Genomic DNA, 26,850 nt, shown 5'->3' with positions numbered 1-26,850 from the left:
GGGAATAGCCACGAATGGCATTCACACTTCTAGAGACAGGGCCTCCCGAAGATGTCAGAAGGGGACCAGAGGCATGGCAACATGGTGTGGTAGGGTTTTTGATTTCCATAACTGGTCCACGGGATTAACCAGATTAACTGTTTCTGTGATGCTGGTGAATTCTTCATCCTCTGTCTTAAACCTCTTGGGGGTGAGGGTTGATCTTTACAATGCAGAAGACTTGTGTTATCTCTGAAATGCACATCTACTCAGCATATAAAGGTGCCAAAAACCTCTGTGTGTGTGTGTGTGTGTGTGTGTGTGTGTGTATGTGTGTGTGTGTGTGTGTGTGTGTGTGTGTGTGTCTGTCTGTCTGTCTGTCTGTCTGTCTGTCTATGTTGGAGGAGGTGAGGAATGGAGAAACCTAATAATCTCTTCACATGTTATTTATAAGGACTTTCCTCTTCCCTTTTCTTTGGGCTAAGTTACATGAAATTGATGTTGTTCCTATAAAGCAGGTGTTTTCAGACTCTTTTCCTTGGGCTAATAGTAACACTAGCATCACTGGGGAACTTGATAGGACTGCAATGACCCAGAAATGCAGACTCAACTTTGGAAGAAAGGGCCCAGCAACTCAAGATTAAAACAGCCTCGAGGGATTCTGCTGGACAATCACGTTTGAAGCCCAGGGGAAGGCCCTGGATCCAATCTGCCAACCCAGTGACTTTTGGCAGTTTACTTCTCTTCTGAGCAGTTGCCTTAGGTGGAAACACAAGCTTGGCATATGTCACAGATGCTGAGTTGATCTTCCAGCAAAAACTCACATTTTTCTGACCTCTGATCTATTAGTAAGTAGTTGGAGCTGAGAAGAAATTTTAAGTTTCCATTGAACTGTTAAGACGATTGTTTTAGTGTGTTTTTTTTTTAATCTCCACATAAAATCTGAATCACAGTGCTTTCGATTCAGAATCTTACTTCTCAGAAAAAAGGACTCTGACATGCATCTTTCCTGTTGCTTGAGGAGCCTGACTGACTTTCTGCTTGTTGGGAGACTTTGCAAATATAAAAGGTAGGAAGACAGAAGGGGCCCCTAAGTCCCCATAAGGTCCAGAAACAGGCAGGGGCCAAGCATCTCAGCACCAGCAGGCAAGTGTCCCATCACCATCAGAGATGCCCCCCAGTGCTACTGGGACAGTCTTTGTGGAAGGATGAGGCCCTTTAGTAAAGTGCACAGAGGAGCAGGCCTCAGCTCAGCCTCCTTGCCTCTCACTCACTTTCTCAAGCTAGAGAGAAGGAGGTTGTTCACAGGTAAACTTGTGGAATACTCGTGGGTCTGTTCTCAGTTGAGATTTGGCATGCCCAAGTCGTGTGCCTTCACTAAAGGGCTAACAATGACTAGAGACAGAGCACAGGCTCCAGGCAGGTCTGTAGCTGTCTCAGTATCAGAAAGTTCTTGGAAAGAATGGCAGTTGTGATGTTCTTTGTTTTTTTTTCTTCGAGTTACAGGCTATGACTCAGATCAGGGCTGTGCCAGAATGTAGGCCTGTCATAGTTCTGTGTTCAGGAAACGGAGTTGACCTAATGTGGGTCAGTTTTAAGGGGAAGGGAGAAGGGTGGCCACAGGAGCTGAATAGGAAAAGAAGGAGACCCAGAAGGACACAGAAAAGAGGGTGTGTGGTGTGTGTGGTATGTGGTGTGTGTGTGTGTGTGTGTGTGTGTGTGTGTGTGTGTGTGTGTGTGTGTGTGTTCAGGACTTCTGCTGCTGTTGCTAGGAAAATGTATTCCAATACACACAAAGCCAAAACCCAGCCAGACTTGTAAGCTCTTTGGAACTCTGCATCAGGATAGTAACTTTTAGTGTTGGCTTATTTGACACCCTTCCCTCTTGCCTCACTCTACAAAAGTGGGCTTTCCCTGAGCTCGTAGAGGGAGGAGGAACAGGGTCTGGGTCCCTCTGATCTTCTGAGAACTCACAATCTTTGTACTGTTTCTTAGTGCTAGCAAAAATTTATGAACCAAGGAATCAGAAGACCCGATTCTGAATCCCTCCTCTGCTCTCCAGCTGTATATCTAAATGTGGAGAAGACCCATAGCCATCTTTGCTTTAGTGTCCTTTCTCTCGAGCAGACCTTGTATTCCCTGTCCACTTCCCATTGTGAAAATCCGGGACAGACAATGGATGTCTGAAAGCCAGATGACTCATTCAGCCTCCTGGTGTCCATTCTATGAATGGGCAGAGTAGAAGCTCGGCCTTTTCTCACTTCAGGGACAGTGCCAGATTTGAAATCAGCTCCAGAGTTTGAAGATGGGATGTCGGCATTCGAGTCTGGATTGGGCTTTCTACTATGACCTGGGATATAGTTGGACAGAGACAATCTTGATCTCCACCATACCTGTCCCTATGTAGAGTGGCTGACATTTTTTTAAAGCTGTCAGATCAGTTACTTGGTAATTCCAGTTGTTTCTTGCTCCCTGCTAGCTTGTCTGCTGAATAATTCTGAGATGTTCACTCACTCTTGCGGTGGAAGAAGTCTTGAGCTAAGTGTTGTGATTTGGACTGTGATTCATATAACAAATCCCCGAAGTGACACATAGTTTCCCTTCCCCTTTTCTCAAAATGACTCAAGTGAACAAGAAGAACAAAAAAAATCGGTCTGAGAGTTGAAAGCCCTTTTACTCAGTTTGCTCTAGAAAAGAAAAGGCGGGAAGAAAGGGGGCTGCCACACACCTGCAGGATTTGCCCACATTTCCACCATCATAGTAGAAGACAGAGTTTACAATTGGTAACAGCCCTAAATGAAGGCTGCTATAGTGAAAGCTGTATAATCTCCTCTGTAAAACGGGGACTTCTGAGATCTTTTTCCTTTGATTTAGTTGTTAAATTCTGTAAGTGAAAACAAAAAATTCAAATTTTACCAAAGTATTTCTGAGATACTAGGTATTCTATCTTATACCCAGGATAAACCTTGAAGAACTTTGTGTTAGTCTGACTTTTTCTTACTTGAACAAATACATGAGAGAAACTGTTCAAAGGTGGACAGATGTATTTTAAGCTCACAGTTGTAGAGGTTTCAATCCACTGTGGTAAAGAGAACATGGGAAGCATGGAAACCAGGGGATAGGAAGAACAAGGGGAAGAGGGAGAGATGGTGGGGGGGGGGCATAACTGTCATTAGCTCATGCTATTTATATTGAAGGCAAGACTTCCTCCTGCTTCTTAATCATCTCTGGAAAAGTCCTCATAAACACACCCAGACATGTATTTTACTAATTTCCTAGACACTTGTCAAAGTGATAAAGTTGACAATTATGAGCAACCATTACAAGCTTTCTGTATTATAGCTCTCTGTACTGATGATCTGATGTACCATTGTCTTTACCAGGCAGACCATAGCCATAGAAACATTTATGGAGGAGGTATGTCACTTGTACGATATGGATATAGTTCTAACTTTTTCCTGTTCATACTGAAGTTGAGGATAGCAAGAAACGCATATACATAAGAAAACCAGAACATGAAAATTTGTTTAAATGCCAAGAAAGAGGTAAAAATTGCATGTCATAGGACTTTTCACCAAGAATAATATATAACTTGTAAGAATGGGGAAGAAGATTGAGAAAATGAGCCTTTGAGGATGGAACGTACCTCTGTTTCATTTAGAGTATACAGGAAGTGATTCCAGATGGTGGGGTCATGTGAGCAAAAGCAGGAGGCCAGAAAAGACACAGCTTATTTTAGGGGAGAAGTAGCCCTATCCCAATGAAGCATAGGCAGAATGAAGAGAAAGGTTGATAGGATATATTAGCAGGAAGGTTCTAGCGAGGGGAAATCACATAATATGTTCAGGAAGAAACATCCTAATTTTTAGCACCCCAATTTAAAGGAAGAAGTGGGGTTCACAGGAACCTTCCGTGCCAATTACCTGTATATGGTGTCAAGTGAGATGGTACCTATAAACTGTAGGCTTTCACTTTCTAATGGCTTTAGCAAATGACAGATGTTGCTGTTATTATTATTAAATGTAGTAATTCCATGGGACTCTGTTATTATCAAATGGTAGCAGTTTCTGTTATTATTAAATGGTAGCAGCTCCATGGGAGACAACCTTGTCAAAAGGCTCAGAATGAGGATGTCAGTGAGTAGATGCAGGTTCAGCATGAGCTCAGCCCCTGTCAAGCTGTGGGTCCTTAGGTGAGTTAGCCTTTAACTTGGCTTCCTTCTCTGTGAAGTAGAGTTCATTGGACTCACCTCAGAAGGTCTTTGTGAGGATTCAGTGAGTGAGTAGATGCAAAGAACTAGGGAAGGTGACATTCCAAGTGTTCCCATGGAACTATTTTTATAGCCTAATGGCAAATCCCCAGACTCCAAAGATAGATCTCTGGCTCTCGTTCTGGACCTTCCAATTATTAGCTTGAGATCTTAAGCTACTTAACCTTTTGGTGTTTTAATGTCCAAGCTATAAAATGAAAGTGATAGTGGTCCCCCACTTCGTAAACTCTTAAGTGTGAGTCTTCTGGCTGTGTCACAAAGGATACTAAGTGTTATTGCTCTTATTTTTCACTGGTCAGCCTCTGATGTTGATCCCTAGAACCAGCCACAGGTCCAGTCCTGACCCTGATAGACCTTTCAAGCCTCTGGCTGCACTTATATATGGACGTGGGACCTCTTCCCATCTCCAGAGATGATCCTGCCAGCACCCCATCACAGTGCTCACTCTGGTGTGGTGGTATTGTTTCCTAGGGGGAGAAATACTCTGCCTCTTCGTAGCTAGAGAGTAGGAAGTGGGAAGGGAAAGCACGAAAGGGCCCTAAAGTTTTCTTCTGTTCCCTGAAAGCTGCTTTAGCAGATTCCCCCTCCATGCAAATGCAGCTCATACATAAACAGATCATACAGTAACTTGTGGAGAGTCAAGGTCATTGTGTATGGGATTAGGGGACCGCTCACTTGCTTTTTAAAGAATTACCTGCGATTTCTTACATTTGTCTTCTCCCTTTCTCATCTGACAAGTTTCCTTTTTACAGTTATTTGGATGTCCTTTGACTTAGACTGGATGCTCTGGCTGGCCTGAACTTGTCTAGAAGTGCCTCAAGCAAGGTAAGTATAATTATCCTTTACAATAAAAGACTTTGAATGTACTATCTTCATAAGGCAATGATACGAACCTAAGGTCACAGATATGATAACTATAACTCTGAGTTGATCACCAACCATGTTTATGTGATTGAAACATAATGCCATTCTTTAAAAATACATAAAATGTTATGTGTCCATCAAAAAAGTTTAATTAATTCTAAAAACAATAGATGTATAAACCAGATTTCCCAGGCCCCTACAAAGAGAATTCTTAATCTCTCAGTTACATTCTACAAGCACAGCATGTATATGAGGTATAATTTCCAAGGCAATCTAGGTTCTACATAGATTGTTTATACAAATGTTTGTTATATACCCTGGTTTGGGGCTTCCAAAAATGATATGAATCACAGATCATATGATTGCTAATCCTATTCCATTAGGACTGCTTGACTCCCTGGAAGAAAACGCTCTGTGTAAGAGGGTAAGAATTTGAAACATGTTGTGTGCTGTTGGGTCAGGTAGCTCTTATGGTGCTTTTTTTGCACCATTATGCAAAAGCAGGTTACCTTTCTCTGAGTAGACTATGTCAGCTTTACCTTTCCTGCTTGTAGACTCTTCGTTTCTTTCTTTGCTCTAGTAATATGCGCATTTGTCTTTTGGTCTTCTCCACAACACATGAATCCTTTGGGGACTTGCTGAGATCATAATTAATTGTATTTGTGTTCATCTTCCTGTCTGTGTGATTTAAAAAAAAATCACATGAATCTCAAACAGTAAAGGTTGATAAAAAGTATCTACTTTAACTGTGTGCCATTAGACACCAGAGCCCACAGCTGAGTAATTCAGATAGATGAATGAATAGATGAAGTTCTAGAAAAGATGTTAAAGGTATTTATAAAATGGATAGATGTGTTAGTATATGAATGGTTGAGTTGATATGTAGATTGGTGGATAGACCGGAAGATGAATGGATGAATAGATAAATATAGGATGGACTGCAGTTAAATTTATGGATAGATGGATGTTTTAGAAAATAGATGTATGATCCATGAGTGGATGAATGTCTGTATGGGTGGGTGGATAGATGAGTGAATGGATTCAAAGATAAGTGGATGGGTAGGTGAAAGTAAGGATGAATGAGAGGATGACTGACTGGATTGATTTGGAGTTGATTCTTTGAAAGACAGATGGAGAGATCTGTGGGAAGATGAATGAGTGGGAAGATGGATTGATGTCTTGGTGAATGGGGAGATGGATCAGATGGAAGTTAGACTGATGAAAGAAAGGGTAATGGATAGATCAGTAGCTGTATGCATTGTGAAGGGAAAACACTGCGTTCATGGTGAGGCTTTTGAGCAATTTTTTTCATATATTTTTATTGTAAATAATAGAAGGGTTACATGATATTTGCCAGATAGAAGGTGCATTAATTCCCATACATTGATACCCTTTCACATGTCTTGGTCCCCATTTCCCTCCCCCACCCCACCCCTCATCTTGTTTCCCCCCCTTCCCTACCCAATTTCAAATAACCAAATACAAATATATCTGATATATCAGGTAACAAAGTGAGATACTGTAACAATATGAGATAACCAAGGGACAGCAAAAGAGATGAGAGATAGCATAGTACATTAAGGACAACAATCATTGATTATATGGCTTTTGTTTACATCATATTTTAAATGACAAGTTTAACAAACAAGTGTTCAAGGAGGGAATCTCTAATTACAATCACTGGGACTTAGTATTTAGAACTTAGTCAAAATTAGGCTAAGAGTTTGTATGTCATAGAAACATATTAATTTATGAAATAAAACATTATGTCCATAGAGTCATAGGTTTTTATGCCTATATAGTTATGTTTGTATTTCCATTACCGTGTCCATAGCTTTGGGTATGCAGTTATTGAGTCCTCTGAGCAATTTTTTAAAATATTTTTTATTGTAATTAATAAAAGGGCTACATGATATTTGTCAGATAGAAGGTGCATTAATTCACATACATTGATACCCTTTCACATGTCACCCTCCCCCCCACCCCCCCTCTTGGTTTTCCCCCCTTCTGAGCAATTTTTTTTAAATCACATCTTCCACTCTGTTATCCCAACTTGAGTTAGTCTCAGGAAGACTGAATGATGAAGAGCATAGTTTCTGAATTTAGACTGCTCGAATGAAGTGACTTTCCCTCTCAGACTCAGTTTCTTTACTGATGAGGCATTATTGTGATCATTGTCATTATAATTCCTTATTCATGAGGAATTCTTGTGATAATTCCAAAAGCCGATGTTGCCATAGAATGCCTATCACCAGATATCAGGCCTTTGAAATTGATTTGTATTCAGGAAAGATTTCAGTCTTTACATGAGGAAATAGATCACAAAGCATTTCCATCTTCCATCATAGGGTCATGGAATGTGATCAGAATTAAGGGAGAATCTCAGCTATTAAAACTAGAGCTCAAAGAAAGGATGGGGTCTGGGAACATAGAATAAGGGAAAGTAGAATGCTAGCAAACTAGAATGTGAAGTGGTAGGAGGGTGAGTCTAGAGCTGTATGAATCCCAACAGGTCCTGGATATTAGAGGCAGAGCCAAGTCTGCAAGTGGAGCGTTGGGAGCAGGTCAGACCAGGGCCTGTTGTTCTAAGCATTTCTCAGGACATATACAAAGCCTAGATGCAGCCTGAAGCCCAAGCCTGGTGCTTCCCAGCATTTTGGCCCCTTGGGTGCATTCCACTAAGGATGGACTGGCATTAGAATTAAGGAACAGTGTTGAATTCCTTATGGTGCAATCTTAGTGAGTCAGTTGGGACATCTACTGTTTGCAATGCTCGAGCTGAATGTGACAACCAGGTCTGACTGGTGGAAAACCCGCCGAGGTAAACAGCATTTCTATCCCGAATTCACAGGCAAGATGTGGTTGTTGCTGCATGTTCACAACTGAGTTGAAAATGAGCAATTTCCCAGGCCTCACTTTTTGTAATTCCACCCTGCCAGTGCATTGTGATATGTGAACCCTTAGTAGCAGAGTTGGTCAGCTAAAGTGACTTCATTCATCTTGAGAGAAAGCTATTCCTTGTCTCTTCTCCTGAAAAGAAATGTCTTAAAAGGGCCAAATAAATTAAAAAAAATGTGCTAGGGGGCAAAAATACTCTGGTCTTAGTTATTCTGTGAACCAGCATGAATTAGTACGAGTGGTAAGAGTCTTATCACTTACCAGTCTCCAGTTATGAGCCAGGCTGCATGGGGAATCTAGGCTGATTGACTGTCTGGCCTGTGGACGACTTCAATGCAGCCACTCCATACCCTACTGTCTGCCTCTTCCCTAGAGGTATAATTGCACTGCTGCTAAATCACTCCTGCTATCTTCCTACTCTTTGAGGTTCTTTTACTGCATGGCCTTAGACTTTGTACCCCAAATTCCAAGGAATACTCATCCACTGGCAATTGTCTTTCCTCCAATGGAGAACATGGTGTGCTTGTGGGAACTGAGAGCATCTTCTTTTACCCATAATAGCTTCTAAGCTTGACCTTTTGAAGGAGCTCATTATTTCAGTGAAAATGATTTTCTCCATTAGCACCCATATTGAGCATTTAGCACAAGCTCTGCCCTGTATAGGATGAGGAGTTTGGGGCCTGGAAGTTGTTGCTGAACTCTTCAGCTCAAGGCTGAGTTACAGCACCACTTCTGGGTTTTCTGGTGATTAATTGGAGATAAGCGTCTCACAGACTTTAGTGCCCAGGCTGGCTTTGAACCTCAATCCTCAGATCTCAACCTACTGAGTAGCTACAGTTACAGGTGTGAGCCACCGCGCCTGGCTAAGGATGGGGAGTTTTAAACATCTGTCTGGCTCAGGGCTGTGACCCCAGAAGCTGGAAAACAGTGGACACAGGATAAGCATCCATTGAGTAACTTTGTGAGTTATCTCCTCTATTTCTCATGAGGACCTGGGAGGTGGGTACTTTTTTTTCCCCTCATAAATGGGAGAACTAAGACTCAGATCTCTGCTACTTTTGAAGCTATTATAACTTGTAGGGCTCTGTCTGAGGCTCAAAGGAAGGGAAATGATACAGGAATACGACATCATTACCTCCAAGTGGAAGCCCCACTGGGGATATTTCTTTAACTCAGTATTGCTTATTAACAAGCAGTTCTCCACTGCTGCTTTGTTTCTCCAAAGGGATTACTGCAGCCTTTATTCAGCACTAGCATTTTTGTGAGGGAGGAATTTATATACAGGGCCCAGAAGCGATGGTGGAAGGAAATGGGTGATGAGTCCGTGCTGGCCAGTGAGATTTTCCTGAGCCTGTTATCTTACTTCCTCTTCAATAACCTCTTTGTCGCTCTGTCTCCCCGGTGGAGAGGGGTCAGGCAAAGTGACAATGCAGGCAATGCGGTAAAGCCTAGTCTGCTCATCTTACCTCCTTCCACCTGTCTTGAAGCCCAGTCACATGATCCATTCCCCTGATCTCCCTCTCCCCTTGTCACTCCCATGACAGCTTTACTTCTCCAGTGTCCAGCAGGGCATCATCTACATAGCACATGCTTCAGAACTGCCAGAATACTTGCTGGACTTTTCCCCCAGAGTAAATTGTGGAGTACCTGAAACCCTCTCGTCTCCTTCTCCTGCCTTTCCCTGGAGACCTCACTGTGCAACGGGAACAGGTGGCATGCAGAATGCAGATGGTTGTGGGCCCTGTTGACAGTCTGGTACAGATGGTGACTAATTTGGCAATTATTTATTTTGATCTTAGCATTTTGAGTTTTCTGTAGCCCATTGATTGATTTGGGTAGCTCCTAGCAGCATATGAGTATATTTCATGCTTCATTGGTGAGTTTCACAAAGGCTCGTTAAATCAATTCAGTTGTGGGTGGGTGGAAGCCAGGAGGGGAGTCCGGTTGAGTTTATGTGTCAGACAGAGCCACCTTGATCATGGGTGGCAGTTTCTGAGTGCTGAGGCGAGACTGGCCAGGACCCTACATGCTTTCTTCCTCCAGGGAAGAATTGCTGCTCAGCAAATGTGCATCTCGATACACCAAACTGACTTGCTGGGATATCCAGGAGCTGAGAAGAGGCTCTATTATTCCAAGAGGCAGACCAGTGATGGTAGTGCTGAGTGCAGTCGAGCTAGTGCAGAGGGAAAGTTTTTCTGGATGAGATGGTATTGGCTCTGGTCTTGAAGGTTGATCTGGACAGATGTGCAGAGAAGGCAGAAGGGAAAAGCAATTCCGAAAGCAGGTGCTTCATCAACAGAGGCAGCGCTGGGGAAGTGTTATGTTAAAGAGCAAGAAGCTTCTGGCTAACGAGCAAGGTGCCTGGAAGGGAAAATTGATGTAAGCAGTGAAACCTTTGACATAGATACTGGAAAGCCCAACTTCCAGCCTATAGGGGACTTGGGTAAGAGCAAAGAGTCCTGGCTTTGGAATCTGACCTTATGGATTTGAACATACACCAAAGTACATTCAGTCCACACTGTCTAACAAAGGACTCGTGTGAACCAGTCACTTAGAAAACGTTCAATGCATCGTGAAGGCTACATTGTTATTTCTCTTATTAGATTGCGAACCTCCCAGAAAGCATAGGGTGACTTGAAATCTATAGACCTGGAAGACAGATGAAAGGAGAAGCAACTTTGGAAATACTTAGGATCCTTTGGCCTTTCTTGTGTGGCTTATTTTATTAATGATGAGCTGTTGATATGAACACACACTTTCTTTTTGGTGTTTACAGGGAAGGATATCATTTATCTAGAGACACAGTCAACCACTGTGTGTGTAGAGACAAGTATCAAATTTGACTTATTAAAAATATTAGCAATTTTATGGAGGAATTCCAACCACATGTAAAAAGATATGGGCTGGCTGGGAGCATGGCCTAGAAGTAGGGTCCTTGCCTAGCATGCACAAAGCCCTGGGTTCGATTCCTTGGTACCACATATACAGAAAAATCTGGAAGTAGTGCTTTGGCTCAAGTGGTAGAGCACTAGCCTTGAGAATACCCAAGGACAGTGCCCAGGTTCTGAGTTCAAGCCCTAGGACTGGCAAAAAATGTGGGCTAGGGATGTAGCGCAGTGGTAAAGAAATTGTCTGATATGTACTAGCTTCTGGATCCAACTGGGCAGTGTGTGTGTGTGTGTGTGTGTGTGTGTGTGTGTGTGTGTGTATGTACATACATGTGTGTGCACACACACATACACCTACATATACACATATACATACATATTTGGTGCCAGTACTAGAGCTTGAACTCAAAGTCTTGTGCTTTCTTTTGTTTTTTATTTTTTGTTTTTTTTTTCACTCATGGCTGGCTTTCATCACTTGAGCCACTCCTCCAATATTGTGTAAGTTAATTGGAAATGGAGTCTAGAAGATTTTTTCTTCCCTGGCTGGCTTTGATCCACAATCCTCAGATCTCAGCTTCCTGAGTAGTTAGGATTACAGGCATGAGCCATTGGTGCCCAACTAGGTTTATATTTTCATATAAACATGTGAACTGGGTTCATATTCATACCAAATAACCATTTTAGGAGCATTAACGGGGTAAATATGATCAAAGTCTCTTATAGGCATGTATGGAAATACAATGAATAACCTTTTCATGGTTAAGTGACTAAATGCAAAACTATGCAATTATGGCCCTGAATGCAACAGAATTATAAACACTACAGAGCAAGATACCTTTTGTGATGTTCTGAGCAACTAGGATTCTAGAAATTCTGGAGGCAGCTGGGAGATCCTGGGGTGGACAGATTGCCAAGTGGTCACTTAAATGCAAGAATTCGCTCAGAAGCAAAGGAGCTTTGCTTGGCCCTCTGGTCATAGTCTTGCTTTCTCCCTCTGAAGACAGTGTACAGTTTCGCTCCTACCATTTGACAGTCAACATAACCCTGTAGAGTGAAAAGCACGATTCCTATTTATAGATAAGACCACAGAACCAGAGAAACCAAGCAACTTACCCAAATAACTTACCCAAGGTGACTCAAGTAACAGGGAAGCAGGAACATCATCCCCTAAAGCCCTTTCTGCCTTTCATGGTCCAGGCTCTCTAACACTGTACTTGTTGACAAGGAATGATTTTTAATCAACCTAATGCAGATGCATGAGGCTGTAAAGTACCAGTCGTGTGACATGAGTCATTGATCATGTCCCTTGCATGGGGAGGGAAGATGGAGGTAGCAGTTGTTTCTCTCCTGCTGTGTGGGGTACAAAGACTTTCTCCAGAAATCTGTCTCCATCCATGTCTGCCTTTCTGTACCCTCCTAGCCCCCACCCAGGGCTATTGCTTCTGGGGCATCCTTCTCCAAGCAGCCCTGAGCTGGGGGGCATTGGCTCCTCCTTTCACAGCCAGTTTCCCAGCTTTCTGTGCGCATGTCTCCTGAAGCCTCAAAATTGATGTACTGTACTCTATTTCGACTTGCTCATTGCCCCTTCTGGATTAGACCATTATTTTGTCTCTTAAAGGTACCATCTTTTCATTTCTAGAGTTTAAATCTTAAGCACTAGCCAGGTACTGGCAGCTATGCCTGTAATCCTTCCAACTCAGAGGCTGAGGTCTGAGGATCCCAGTGGGAAGCCGGCCCAAACAGGAAAGTCCATGAGATTCTTATCTCCAGTTACTATCAAAAACCCCAGAAGTGAAGCTGTGGCTTAAGTGGTAGAGTGCTAGTCTTGAGGAAAAAGAAACTGCTCAGGGACCATGCCAGACCCTGAGTTCAAGCGGCAGCGTGCGTGTGCACGCATGCACACACACATACATCCCCACACCCCTTAATCACCTTTGACTTCATATTTCTCAAAATCCTTCACACTAATTCACCTCCTTCCTTTTTTGCAGCTCCAATCCTGGTAAATCACTTTTTTAAAACCTTTTTTCTTTTTCTTCAAAGTCATATTTTTGAATAGAATTGGAGATTTAATACCTTATATTGTAAACCCTCTATCCTTGAATATCGTTAAATTAGTTGTATCTCTCTTTGATTTCTATGGATAGCCTAGGAGAGGACGATTTGTGTTTATCAACATTTTGAATTCTTCTTGAATGTGTGCTCTCGAATGACAGTGTGTGTGTGTGTGTGTGTGTGTGTGTGTGTGTGTGTGTGTAGCACTCATCATCCCTCCCCTCCTCTCACGTCACACATTGAAAGGTTATAATCCAGTGGTTTGCCACATCTACAAACATTGTGTCTCACCATCCAGGGTCACATCTGGGAAAAATGTAGTCCCAGAATAAAATGGAAACAAGTGAGAGATGATGAGGCAGGAGCCCTCCATGAAGAAAGGGCTGGAGGCCGAGTGTCCGGCATCTTTGCACTCTTGAGCTTGCACCTCTGTGGTCCTTTCGTCTTTTTAGGTCAGAGCCTGTGGCATAGTGTGAGGCAGGCAAGTCGGGATTATACATCTGCTTGACAGAACAGATCTGGCTGAGAGGTGCTAGGACTTGTCTGAAGCCACATAACTGGTTTCTGGTTCCCACCACTCCTTCTGGCCTCCAGCCCCCAGCTCTTCCCAGTGGCCACGCCTTTCAGAGTGAAGATAGGGCATTGAATTCTATCTTTGGTGGTGTAGGCATGTAAATTAGAAAAGGCTTTGGATATATACTAAGCTCTTGTCTTTTAAAGTGTTCTTTTTTTTTTTTTTTTTTTTTTTTTGCCAGTCCTGGGCTTGAGCTCAGGGCCTGAGCGCTGTCCTTGGACTTTCTCAAGGCTAGAGCTCTACCACTTGAGCCTCAGCACCATTTCCGGCTTTTGTCTATGTATGTGGTACCAAGGAATCAAACCCGGGTCTTCGTGCATGCTAGGCAAGCACTTTAACCACTAGGCCAAACTCCTGGCCCTAAAGTGTTCTTGAAGTATTGACTGGACTTACACTTGACCACCTGTTTTCTAGTCCCACTACTTAGCAGTGATGTGGTTTTGAGGATATTGGACATTTCTGAAGTTCAGCTTTGTCATCTGTGCTACATGCTTAGTGCTATGAAAACTGTAAAGTAGTACAGGGATAGAGATATAGAGATCATTATATCCCCCCTTTGGTAGTCCTAGGTTTCTGCCGGTGTGTGTATATGGGGAGGGAGGGGTGTGGGGAGGTCACAAGACTGTTCTTAGACATGGCTGTCTCAAATACTGAAAATATTTATTCACTCACACATTTATTCCTTCAACAGATGTATAATCAAGTACAAATTATATTCAAAAGAGAAAGCAAAAGCGATCGGTAGATAGACAACTTCAGACTTTTGAGAAGTACTATGATTTCAGATTGAGTGACTTATCACACAAGTGACCATACCCTCCCTCCCCACCCTCCCCAATGGTTGCTTAACCCCTGCAGCTTCTCACTTGGAATTATGCCTTCGGAATTCTGCAGAGTGATTCCTTACGGGCTTAGTGACTCACAGCAGACGTAGTTGGAATGGAGATGAAGATCGCTGTGCTGTTCTCCAGCCAGAGCCAGCACACAGCGGCAGGTTATTCTGCCGACTCTGTAGAATTGGGAGGCAGCGGTATAGTGGAGCTTGGGCAGGATGAAGTGGTCTGGTCTATGCCAAACCAATTTCTTTCCGCAGTTGCTCACATCCATGCCTTTTGCATTCCAGCACATGCTTAGGGTCCGACCTCGAGTTCTTACTTTGTCCGTCTAGGTTCTGTGAGTGCTACTTCACAGAACTTCTGAGTTGACTTCTAGGCCAGCCCTTCTGAGCAGGACAGGCCCAGGCACAGGGTATGAAAGGTCTTCTTTAATTCTGAAGTTATTTGCTATGTTAAAAATTTATGTAGAAGCCAGGAGATGCCACTCAGTGGCAGAACATGTGCCAAGCAAGCTTAGGGCCCTGAGTTTCAGCCCTTGCCCAGGATTAAAAAAATAAAGGTGGTGCCAGAATGAAAAGGTAAGACCATTTATGTACTCACTGCTTTGCTGTGCAGGTACAGGCAGCTCTTTTGTAGCCTTCAGTTTTAGCAATGAAACCCTGGGCCATGGCACTCTCAGCACTGTGGGCTCCTCTTCCAGACACCACCAGTCCATGCCTGACAGGTGGGTTGCAGGGGCTCACTTACCATGTCTGCCCCAGTGCTGCTGTGCGACTTCCTGCATGTCTGCACCCTCAGACAAAAGGCTCATTTGTCATTTTATTTCCCTTCAGTCAATATCCACCATGGACCAAATATAAGAGGGAGATAAAAGCTAAAGCTATGGTTCTGCTTCTCACATCCCTGAATATAATTCTCTCTCTGTCTCTCTGTCTCTGTCTCTGTCTCTGTCTCTCTCTCTCTCTCTGTCTCTCTCTCTCTCTCTCCACTCTCTCTCTCTCTCTCCACTCTCTCTCTCTCATACTACAATAGCCTCCTAAATGTACATTTGTTGAAAACAAATATATCTCCTATATGCAGTTGGACACTCAACCATTTTTTTTGAGTTTGTAAAAAGCATTTATTCCTTATTCTTTGAGGACAGGAGACTATAGCCCAGACAAAGTCAAGACATGAAATCCTTCTTAACTAGCCTGCCATGTCAACAGCATCCAAAGGTTCATGTCCCAGTCTTTCCAGCACTAAGGAAGAGGTGTGATCTCAGTCTCTGAACACTCTCCAGAGTTGTTGTTTTAACCCTTCCTGTCCAGCTCTCAGCATTCTGAATGCTGGCCGGGACACTCAACTATTTTACATTAATTCATCTTTACAACAATATCGTGAGATAAGTGCCATTCATTATAAGCTGTTATTTTACACTAGAAAATATGAGGCACAGAGAGGTTAAATAATTTTTCCATGACCACATAGCCCACAAGTGGGTAGAAATAAAATTTAAATCCAGGAAATCTGGTCTCAAGGTACCTGCTCTTAGAGAAAGGAAGGGAAAAGAAGGGAGGAAGGTGGAGAGTTATTGTTGATGGAATCTTGGCTGATTTCTAAATACTTTTCTAGATCATGTCAATTAGGCTTCAAAAAACAATGCTATATCAATTTTTGGATTGCAAAACTGTGAGCCAAAGAGATAAAGTAACTTATCTAAGGATAATGATTATTAAAGAACTGTCTATGTATTCTGTGCCTGCAAGTAGCTAATGAAAGCCCCCCCCCACCAGAATTAGACCCTAGTTACCTTCTAGAAACACCACAGGTGCTACATAAAAAGCCTGAGGGTGCATGTCAGTGCTCATGAGGAAAAGGCAGAATGATTATGAATTTGAGGCCAGCCTGAGCTACATAGTGAAACCTTGACTCAAAAATTAAATAAACAAGCCAACAAAAGAAAGAAGGATAAAAGAATACTAAGTTGCAGTCTCCATATTTTTGTTGTAATAGAAGAGTAGCTTTTCCCCTGGAGAAAATATTCTTTGAATTTCAGGTTAATGATGTGTGTCAACCCAGGCATATGATAGAATCAGCTCTTGGTCATCAAGTAACCGAGTTTCCCAAACCTCACTTTTCTTGTTTGTAAGGTGGGGCCACTCCTACCCACAATTACTACCTTATAGGTAATTTCAAACTTCTGACACTGTGTTCCTGGGAAGGATCTGGAGACTGGAATTCTGTGAAGGAAACATTACAGCATGATGCTTGAAGAGCAAAGCTTGGGGAACCAAGGACAAAAACCTGGCAGAATTTGATGCTTCAGCCTATCAGGGTGATTTCTCTAGGTATGTCCTTAACTTGGGTTTCAAAGTCATGGCAGCTTCCTGTAAACAGCTGATTGAAATGGAGTCCCTCCCTCCATTCAGCCATCTTGAACTCCCTTAAGAACCACTTTATCCATATATCCCAACCACTTTATTCATATATCCCAAACAATGGATCATAGGTCTCTCTCCCTGTCCTGTTTCCTCCCTCCCCCCATCCCTTCTGAATCCTGGGCCTAGGTGCTGTCCCTGAGCTGGTTTTGCTTAAGGCTGGCACTCTACCTCTTGAGCCACAGCACCACTCCAACTTTTTCTGGGTAGCTTATCGGAGATAAGAGTCTCATAAACTTTCTTGCCTGGCTGGCTTTGAACCATGATCCTCAGATCTCAGCCTCCTGAGTAGCTAAGATTACAACTGTGAACCACTAGAGTCTGGCAATAGGACTCTCTTCTAACTCTTAGTGACAGGTGCTACAATTCCTGGATTTGTCTGGAACTTAACTATGCAGAGAGATGGAACATTTATGGTATCTTCAATTTTATTGATCCCTTAGTGTCTGCCACATCTGTGGTTCACCCATTTTAAGCCTGTCTTAGATGAATAAATCCACACATTTAGTATTTCATTTTTAACTTCTGCCAGTGTCCTCTGAATGCTGCATTGTTTCAGTCTCTTTGACAAACCATTCTACAAAGTACTGAAATTCCTATCCAGGAATCTTATTTGTTTTGACAACCTTAAATTTACACAACAAAACAACATATAATTATATTTGGAGATCCTTAGTTTCTTAAATTTAGCATAATATAAGTGAATCTCATGCAAGAGTGACTTTTCAATAAGCTGGGTCTAAAAAAGAAAGAAAATCATTCTGTAAATATCTGGTCATTCATGGTGATGGTAAATTGAGGTCATGGCAAATGGATGGGGTCCTTTTAGTCTAGCTCTGCCAACCATATTTTAAGAGTTATATATATTGTTGTCATTTGGACTTTAATTTTCCCCTGGACTCCTGTTAAAGACTTGGCCCTCAGCCTGGCACTGTTGGGCGACCCATTACTGATGGGACTTTTACAAGGCAAAGCTTAATGGGAGGCCTTTAGGTTGTTGGGGTGGGGATAGGGTCTGTCCTTGTGAGATCCCAGCCTCTTTTTTCTATTTTTTCACTTACTGCTGAATGAATAGTTTTGCTGCATCACACACTTCTGCCGTGGTAGTTGGCCTTTCTTCACAGGTCCAAAAGTAAGAGTCAATCAGTCATGCTTTAGAAACTCTGCAATTATGAACCCAAATGTTTTACATGTTCTACATCACTCATGCAAAGCAGATTTCTTTATATCCCTACCTTATAGTGGAGTTCATGGAGAATAGTTGCCCAAGGCCATATATCCAATAAGAGGAAAGCTGGGTGTCAAACCAGGCAACCAGATTCCAGAGCCATCTACAGCCATGGCTAGCACACCCCTCTCTCTGGTGTTGGGTGTCCTATCTGCATGACAGGACAGCATGACTGAACTTCCAGGTTTCCATGAGTTGAAGATAAAGAATATTACCAAATGTACCTGACACTTAGTTATTAGGTGATATTTTGTAAAAACAAAGCAAAAATGAGGCCAGGAGCTTAACCTAGTAGTAGAGTGCTTGCTTAGCATGCACGAAAATCTGGTTTGATTCCTTGGTACCACATACATAGAAAAAGCCAGACGTTGTGCTGTGGCTCAAGTGATAGAGCTCTAGTCTTGAGAAAAGACCAACGACAGTGTTCAGGCCCTGAGCTCAAGCCCAGGAATGGGGAAAAAAAAAACCAAAACAACAACAACAACAACAACAGCAACAAAATCCTTTATTTCAAGGATTTTTCTCCCAGTATTTCTCACTAAGAGATTTATTAAGATCATTGTCCCTGCCTCATGTGAATCATTTGGATGGGCTCTTTGTCCACGTGATGTGTGTGTGTGTGTGTATGTGTGTGTGTGTGCATTTCTTTGAACCTCAAAGGAGACCACCAAAGCTGTGCACATTTCACTAATGGAAAATGGATCAGGAGATACTCAGGACCTCTGCTGGCCTGCCAGCTGTGGAACTTGCTGTTCTAACCAGGTGTAGCTCTCTGAATAATTCGCTCATTTTCATCTTGGTGATATCTGCAGCTAGCATCTGGCAGCCAAAACTAGATTGAGGAGACAAACATCCAGAGGGAAAAGTGACTTCCCAAGGACACAGGGCTGTGATCAGGTATTGTAATCCACTTCTCAGTTTATTACTCTCTTCAAAAAAACAATGAGATGATCAGAACATATCCCCTGCCCCCCCCCAAAAAAAATCCTGCAATGTAGCCGAATGCGGTGGCTCATGCCTGTAATCCTAGCTACTCAGGAGGCTGAGATTGGAGGATCAAGGTTCAAAGCCCACCCAGGCACAAAAGGACCTGAGATTCTTATTTCCAATTAACCTCTAGAACACAGGAAGTGAGGCTTGGCTCAAGGGTAGAGCCGTAGCCTTCTGATGAAGAGCTCAAGGACACCGCCCAGGCCCAGAGTTCAAGCCCCATGACCCACAAACAAAACAAAACGTGTAAGAAAAGACCATGCTCCCACCACCCAGTTTAACAAATATCAGTAGGACAGATTCATGGCCCTCTTGATGTCACCAAAATCTCCTAGAGGTAACGATTACCTTGATCTTGGTGTTTTCTTTCTTTCCATTGTTTGAGTTAGTGATGCATGCCTGCCCACTTTAATGGGTACACAGAATTATTTTGAATACTTTAAAAGCTCAATAAATTATACCATCTCATATGCACATTTGTATGCCCTCTCTAGCAACATTTTCCCAGCTCAATTAAGTTTATAAGTTCATCCAGGCTGATGTATATGGCTCCCTTCTGTCTATTTCTACTATTGTCTATTTCTACTATCCCATGGAGCTAGATGCAAGTGCAGTCATCCCATTTTCCTACTAATGGAACTTTAGATTGCTTTGGATTCTTTTTGCAATAACTAAGAATGGTATTGTGAACATTCTCACTCCTGTATCCCTGTTCACCTATGCTGACATTTCAAGGAGTAGTGTTTGGAACAAGTCCTTGGATTGAAGGTCACAGACCATCTTCAAGATAGTCATTTCAGCATCACTCTCCCAACCCAAGTGTGTGAGAGCCCTGAACTTCCACACTTTACCCACATTAGCAGGCATGGCACACTGTGTCCCCAATTTCCACTTTTATGATTTCACCAGTGAAATAAATCTTTTCAAATACTGATTACTCATGTTTACATTCTTGTGTAAACATGAAATACATGAGAATACATTTCCCATGAGTATTTGCTTCTTAAAGATTGTCAAAGTTATTAATGTATTCCACATTTTAGATTATTAAATATATATATATATTCCTTCTAAGCATCTTAGCCTATTATTTTTCCATTTAAATTTTTTAGTGGAAATGGTTTTGTTTAAATTCTATCAGATTTATGTATTCTAGCCTGTGGTTTATGCCTTATTTATAAAAATCTTTTCCTCCCCCAAGGTTACACAGATAACTTTTCTTCTGAAGATATAAAGCTTTCTTTATACATTTATATCTTAATTATATATGGAATATATATATTTTAACACATTCTTGTGTTTGTAGCAATTGAATTTGTGATATGAATGAGCTACTGAGCTAGTACCAATAAATTATTAAAGAGTTCTCATAGCTCTGAGATCTGAAATATCATCTGCTTGGTATGAAATTTCTTTAAATTCTTGAGTGCCTTTCTGTACTCTGCTCTGTCAGGCTATTTGGGCCAATAGCCAGCTCTTTTAATTATACCACCTTTTTTTTTATATCATAAGAGTGATGTAGAGAGGGTGACAGTTACATAAGTCAGGTAATGAGTACATTTCTCTTTCATTTTCTCCCAGGTTTTCCCCCCTCTCCCCACTTCTCCCAAGTTGTAGAGTTCATTTCCAACCTGGTGGCTAATGAGGATCTAGTGAATTAGTTCATCCTTTTTCCCACCATTTCTGTGCTTTCCCCTTCCCAAGTAAGATTAAACTTATATACAAGATAAAGCTTCAGAAATAGGAAACAGTGACATAAAGGAATAAACAAAAGAAAAAAGAGGGAGAGCAAAAAAAACCTGCCAACAGTACATTTAAAAAAAAAAAAACAACAAAAGGGCCGGGAGTTTGGCCTAGTAGTAGAGTGCTTACCTAGCATGCATGAAGACCTGGGTTCGATTCCTTAGTACCCCACGTACTTAGCAAAACGCCAGAAGTGAGTGGTAGAGTGCTGGCCTTGAGAAAGACCAAGGACAGTGCTCAAGCCCTGAGCCCAAGCCCAGGACTGGCAAAAACAAAACAAAACAAAACAAAACAAACCCACAAAAGCCTCTCATTCCATATCTTGGAGTTCATTTATTTTTATGTTGGTCGTGGGACTTGAACTCGGCCTGGACATTTTCCCTGAGCTCTTCAGCTCAAGGCTACTGCCCTACCCCTTGAGCCACAGTACCACTTCCTTGGAGTTTATTTTGATAATTGTTATATAGGTCACATGCACATGGATGTTCAGCCCTTCTGATCCTCTCCTAAGAATATTCTTCTTTGTTCTCACGGTGTGACTGTTCAGAGTCCTGCTTAATTAATCATGTCCAAGAGTAATTATTGGGTTTTTACTATCCATTGGGTTTACTTATAGATTTAGAGGCCCATTCTAATGATTACAAATGAGGGAAAACAGTGCATGTCCTTTTGCTTGGTTGATAAGATTGTTTTGTGTTTGCTTCAGCAGCACATGGTTGTAATTGTTTTATTTAAATGTTGAAATAATGGTAGCGGCTTTAGCTCAGTGGCAGAGTGCTTGTTGAGCATGTATGAGGTTCTATGTTCTGCCAGCAGCAGCAAATCAGCAAAATTGAAAATAAGCTTAACTAGATCCTGGAGCATCTTTTTCAGCACTTTGACCGGAATTACACTGAATCTATGGACCAAGAGCATTAAACTTTCTGAATCACAAACAGTATATCTACATTATTTAAGTCACTTTCAATAGTTTTCATTAAGGTTTCATAATTTTTCCATAGACGTTTTATACATCTTTTGAAAAATTCTTTGTTATTTTTATGGTTACCTTTGTACTCATAACCATCATAATCATGATAAATATTTATACATCAAATATACTGTGCTAGGCAGAATCCTAAAAGCTTTACTCACATTAACTTACATAATATCTTATAACTACTATGAAATAGACAGGAGGTATGGTTCAAGCGGTAGAGTGCCAGCTGAGCAAGCAAGCTGAATGAATGCAAGGTCCTGAATTCCAACTACAGTACTGCCAAAAAAAGAACTGTAAATATTATTAATATTATCATCATCACGATTTTTATACTTTAACCAATGAGACAATCTAGGTACAGAGAGGTTAGATAATGCATTTTAGACCCTACAGCAAATAAGAAACAAAGCTGAAATTTTAGTTTTTAAATAAATATATATATTTAAATCTTTAAGTAGTTGTACACTCTGCATGTCAGTTTGAGTATAACGCATCCTGATGAATCAAGGTTGAACTCTGTGCTCAAATATTACATGTTTTTGTTCTTTCAAAAATTACATTCATAATTTTTCTTGGATATGAATTTGATTATTGTGTGATACGGTTATATCTAGAAACCTTACAGAATTCTTTTTTTTTTTTGCCAGTCCTGGGCTTGAGCTCAGGGCCTGACCATTGTCCTTGGACTTTCTCAAGGCTCGAGCTCTACCATTTGAGCCTCAGCACTACTTCCAGCTTTTTTTTTCTATGTATGTGGTACCGAGGAATCGAACCAGGGTCTTTGGGCATGCAAGGCAAGCACTCTACCACTAGGCCAAACTCCTGGCAGAATTCTTTTATTATGATTAATAAATACCTGTAAATTTTCTTTGATTTTACTTTGTTGATAAATTTATTATCTATGAACAGTGACAGCCTTTTCTCCATTTTTAATCCAATTTTTTTCCTAATTTTTCTTTACTTTATTGTGCTTATCAACCCCCTGGAACAACTTCCCAATAGCAGTGGTGAGAATCTTTGTCTTGCTCCTGAAATTTGAAGAAATACAACTAATATTTTATAATAAGGTCATCAACACTTCCCATTCAGTTTAGGGTATTTCTTTAAGATATACTCTTCCACACTTTACAAGATTTTTTCCAATCGTAGGTAAGTATGAAATCTTGCTAAATGCTTTTCAGGATGAAGAAAATATATTTTCTTTGTTTATTCTTACTCTATTGGTATGATGAATTGTATTCTATGTTCGTGTTTCTCCATGTTTCATTACTAGGATAAATTTGGCCATGTTGTAGAAGTCTCTTGATGGACTCCTGAATGTGGTTTACACATTCATTGTATGTAGGGTTTTTCCTATCAGTGTGTGAGATTGGCCTGTGTTTCTTTGTCAGGTTTTGACATCAGATTATAATGTCTTCCTTTGCATTTTGTGGAGCATTTTATACATAGCTAGAATTCCTCAGATTTTTCTAGAACACTGTAAAATTATCAATATTTCATCTAATGTGTCCATTTCTTTCATGATTATAGGTTTGGTTATGTTTCTTTTATATTTTTTTGCCAGTGCCCAGCTCAGTCAAACAGCATAGATGCTAAAATGACAAAAATCTGTTAACTAGGTAAAGAGAGGATGAGATTATTGAATTCTCCATATAATTCTCCACCTATGCAGTGACTTGGTATATCGCTTTCTTTGGGGGAATTGTCCATGTCCTTCATACTCATTTGACTCAATCCTCAAGGTCACAGAGAATGCCCTCCTGTGGGTTGCTATGGCTGTGGGGATGGCACTGACATCATTTACTTGTTTTTCTTGTGGTGAAACGTTTCCAAAATAGTCATCCTATTAAAAAACAAAACAAAACAAAACTCGGAATAAGTCTTTTCCTGACATTTATTTCAGGTTTTCTAGATTTCTCTGAACTATTCCCCTATGCTCTGTTTCTGCATTCCCTGTCCTCATAGGACACATTTGGATGTTTTAATCCCCCCGTGAACCTTGTGTCTTGATTACAAACATCATTCCCTCCCTCCTTCCTCAATGCTGAATCTTATGATTTTAAGAGCCACTAATCAGGGATGAACAGCATGTGATAAAGGCTTCTCAGGGTGCCCAGTGCAAGAGAAAATAATTACTTACCAGGTCACTCTGTCCCCAAATCATACTTTGAAAGTCTGTTTTGTTATGAACTGCCATAATTCGTTGTTTTTTTTTTTAAAAGCAGTCATCTTGAAACGAAAAGAGTAATGAGTCCTTGAAATGTTATGAATAATCCCGGAGTGGCTGCTCTGGACTGCAAATCACTTCTTATGTGTCTAATGGTATAAGCCAGGAGGAATTAATTGGAGAAGGAAATGATCGGCTCACTGCTGTCTGGAGAACCTTAATGAAGGCCGCACCCCTTGGTGAGATTGGAGGCTGGTCTCAGGTGTGGGTGGCCTTTGCATGATCTCTGACCCCACCCCAGTGACATTCACATTCCTTCATTCAGAAGCTCAGTGAGAGGAGGGCGTCACAGATTATGGAGATTGCTCTTACCTCTTGTATGGCACTAGGTTTTAATTCATATAGAAAATCAAGGAAAAAATTGTGTCAGAAACTATGTTTACTCAGACTTGAGCATCTGGCAGATGCCTCTCAGAAATGAGATGAGTCTGTTACACCAATGAAACTTACGGATATTATTTATTATAATGATAAAATGTGCAGTTTCAAAAGAACATTAGAGCTTTGAAACTCTCATCTAGCCCAATAAGCCTGGATTGCTTCCCACAGTTGTGACTGTTTTCTGATGAGATGCATGATAAAGAACAAATGTGATTTTATTTATTTGTTTTGTGATGGGACTGGGGGTTGAACTCACAGTATGGATGCTGTCCATTAGCTTTTTCTACTCAAAGCTGGTACTTGAGAGACACCTCTGCTTCTGACTTTTGGGGGCCAATTAGAGATAAGAATCTCCTAGACTTGTCTGCTCAGGCTAGCTTTGAACCACGATCCTCAGATCTCAATATGCAGTGTAAGTGCCAGACTCTGGTGCCCAGCAAATATGATTGTTTTTGTGTTGTATATTGAACTGGGTTAACATTTGGAGGATCTGTGGAAATCGGTGAACCCATATTTTCTAAATAATGCATGACAACACAAAATCTATAGATAAGTGAATGCTTCTAAAATATAAGATAAATCAATAGACCACAATACAATAGCCTCTAAAATGTCATTGGTATTTCAGAGTCCATATTATCATAAGTCTTTGAGAAACTACTACCTTGTTCAGTTAAATGCAGTATCTAAGTAGAATACCCACAACTATATGGAAAAACTATTAACATTTATGCCCTGTCAAATCAGCTATCCAACGCAGATAGGCTTGTTTGTACATATCACACCAGTGGACCAGAAGGGTATGTGAGAATCTATGCTTTCTATTAAACCTGACATGAAAGGAACTTATAAAGCAATGCTTCACTAAGCTATTTTGTGTTAGTAAAGATGTACTTTTATAAAATATTACAGATGTTAATATTGCCTATTATTGCTTTAAATTAATTAGTAGTATCTAGAATTTTCAGTTTTTACTTCTGACATGAATAAATTTCCATAATATAACACATATTGACTAAAGGATTTTAAGAACTTAGATCATTTTTTTTTGCCAGTTCTGGGGCTTGAACTCAGGGCCTGAGCATTGTTCTTGGGCTTTTTCCTCAAGGCTAGCACTCTGCCACTTGAGCCATGGCACTATTTCTGGCCTTTTCTATGTATGTGGTACCGAGGAATCGAACCCTGATCTTTGTGCACGCTAGGCAAGCACTCTACCGCTAGGCCAAACTCCCAGCCCTGAACCGAGATCATTTTTAAGAATGTAAAATATGTCCCTTTTAATCATGTCCTGTTAGTCATCCTTTGACATATTTTTAAGTATTAGGTAAATTTTAACATTTTTATTTTTATCTAATGTTTATATTGAAGTGGGGTGGAACTCGAGTTTGAACTCGGGGCCTCACCCTTGGTAGGCAGGTGCTCTACTAGAAGCCACACCTTTTTTTGGTGGGTTGGGGGACTTGAACTCTGGGCCTGGACGCTGTCCCTGAGCTCTTCAGCCCAAGGCTACTGCCTTACCCCTGGAGCCACAGCCCTACTTCTCGTTTTCTATGACTAATTGGAGATAAGAGTCTCAGGTCCTCCTGTGCCTGGTCTGGCTTTTAACCTTGATCCTCAGCTCTCCGCCTTCTGAGCAGCTAGGATGTGAGGTGAGAGCCACCTCACCGGCTTCAAGAAAAGGTTGAAAAACTCTTTACATAGGAGCAAGCAGATCCGAGGTCCTAGTGAGCGTCTCTGATTCTCCTTCTTAGGCACAACAGTTCAGAACCCTCGGGGTTGTAGTCATGATGGAGGAGTGAGCAGGTGTGAAGAACGCTGCAGGAGGACCCGTGCAAGGTCCGCCCTTCTTGACCACAGTCTCAGTGGCCATCATCACAAGGATACAGGCCCAGCCCTTCCTGTTGCCTTCCACTGCCAGAATGCCTTACCCAAACTTAATGGGTTAAAACACCAGTGTCTTTTGGGGCCATCCTGGAACTCATGATCCTGAGCGGGGACAGCAGACTGGATCCTGCCAGCATCTCCTGAGAGAATCTTCTTGCCTCTTCCTTTAGCCACACCTTTGCTGCTTCCTGGCCTTCCTTGGCGTGTGCTGCACGCTCTATCACTGTCCCAGTCACCACTGACGTCACTGCTGGACTCCGGTCTGTGCTCAACCTTCCCACTGAACTCAAGGTGGGTCGTGCACTTGCCAGCATAAGCACTCCACCTCTTGGGCTCCACCTCCCAGACCTTTTGCTTTCAGTTATTTTTTTCAGAGGAGCTCTCTCTCTGTCTCTGTCTGTCTCTGTCTCTCTGTCTCTCTGTCTCTCTGTCTCTCTGTCTCTCTGTCTCTCTCTCTCTCTCTCTCTCTCTCTCTCTCTCTCTCTCTCTCTCTCTCTCGGAAGAGATTGGTGTAAGGTGGTTACATAAACCAGGCCAAAGAATGCCAACATCCACCAAAAAGAGGCAAAAATGACTTCTCCACACAGCCTTCGGTTCCAGACTTCCAGACCTTCTGGTCTCTGGAACTGAGAGA

General features: G+C 41.6%; 1 long non-coding RNA gene across 1 annotated transcript; it reads left to right on the top strand.

Annotated features, from left to right (window-relative positions):
* LOC150059214 (uncharacterized) lies at nt 1-26,248 on the top strand. The gene is made up of 3 exons (XR_016536610.1): nt 1-89; nt 5,002-5,074; nt 26,084-26,248. It is a non-coding gene; the product is annotated as an uncharacterized LOC150059214 (long non-coding RNA).
* Nucleotides 26,249-26,850: the final 602 nt, after the last annotated feature.

The sequence above is a fragment of the Megascapheus bottae genome, chromosome 9 (genome assembly GCF_031878675.1).
Source record: "Megascapheus bottae isolate mThoBot1 chromosome 9, mThoBot2.hap1, whole genome shotgun sequence".
Lineage (NCBI taxonomy): Eukaryota > Metazoa > Chordata > Mammalia > Rodentia > Geomyidae > Megascapheus > Megascapheus bottae.
This window is presented reverse-complemented; position numbering and strand designations above follow the sequence as displayed.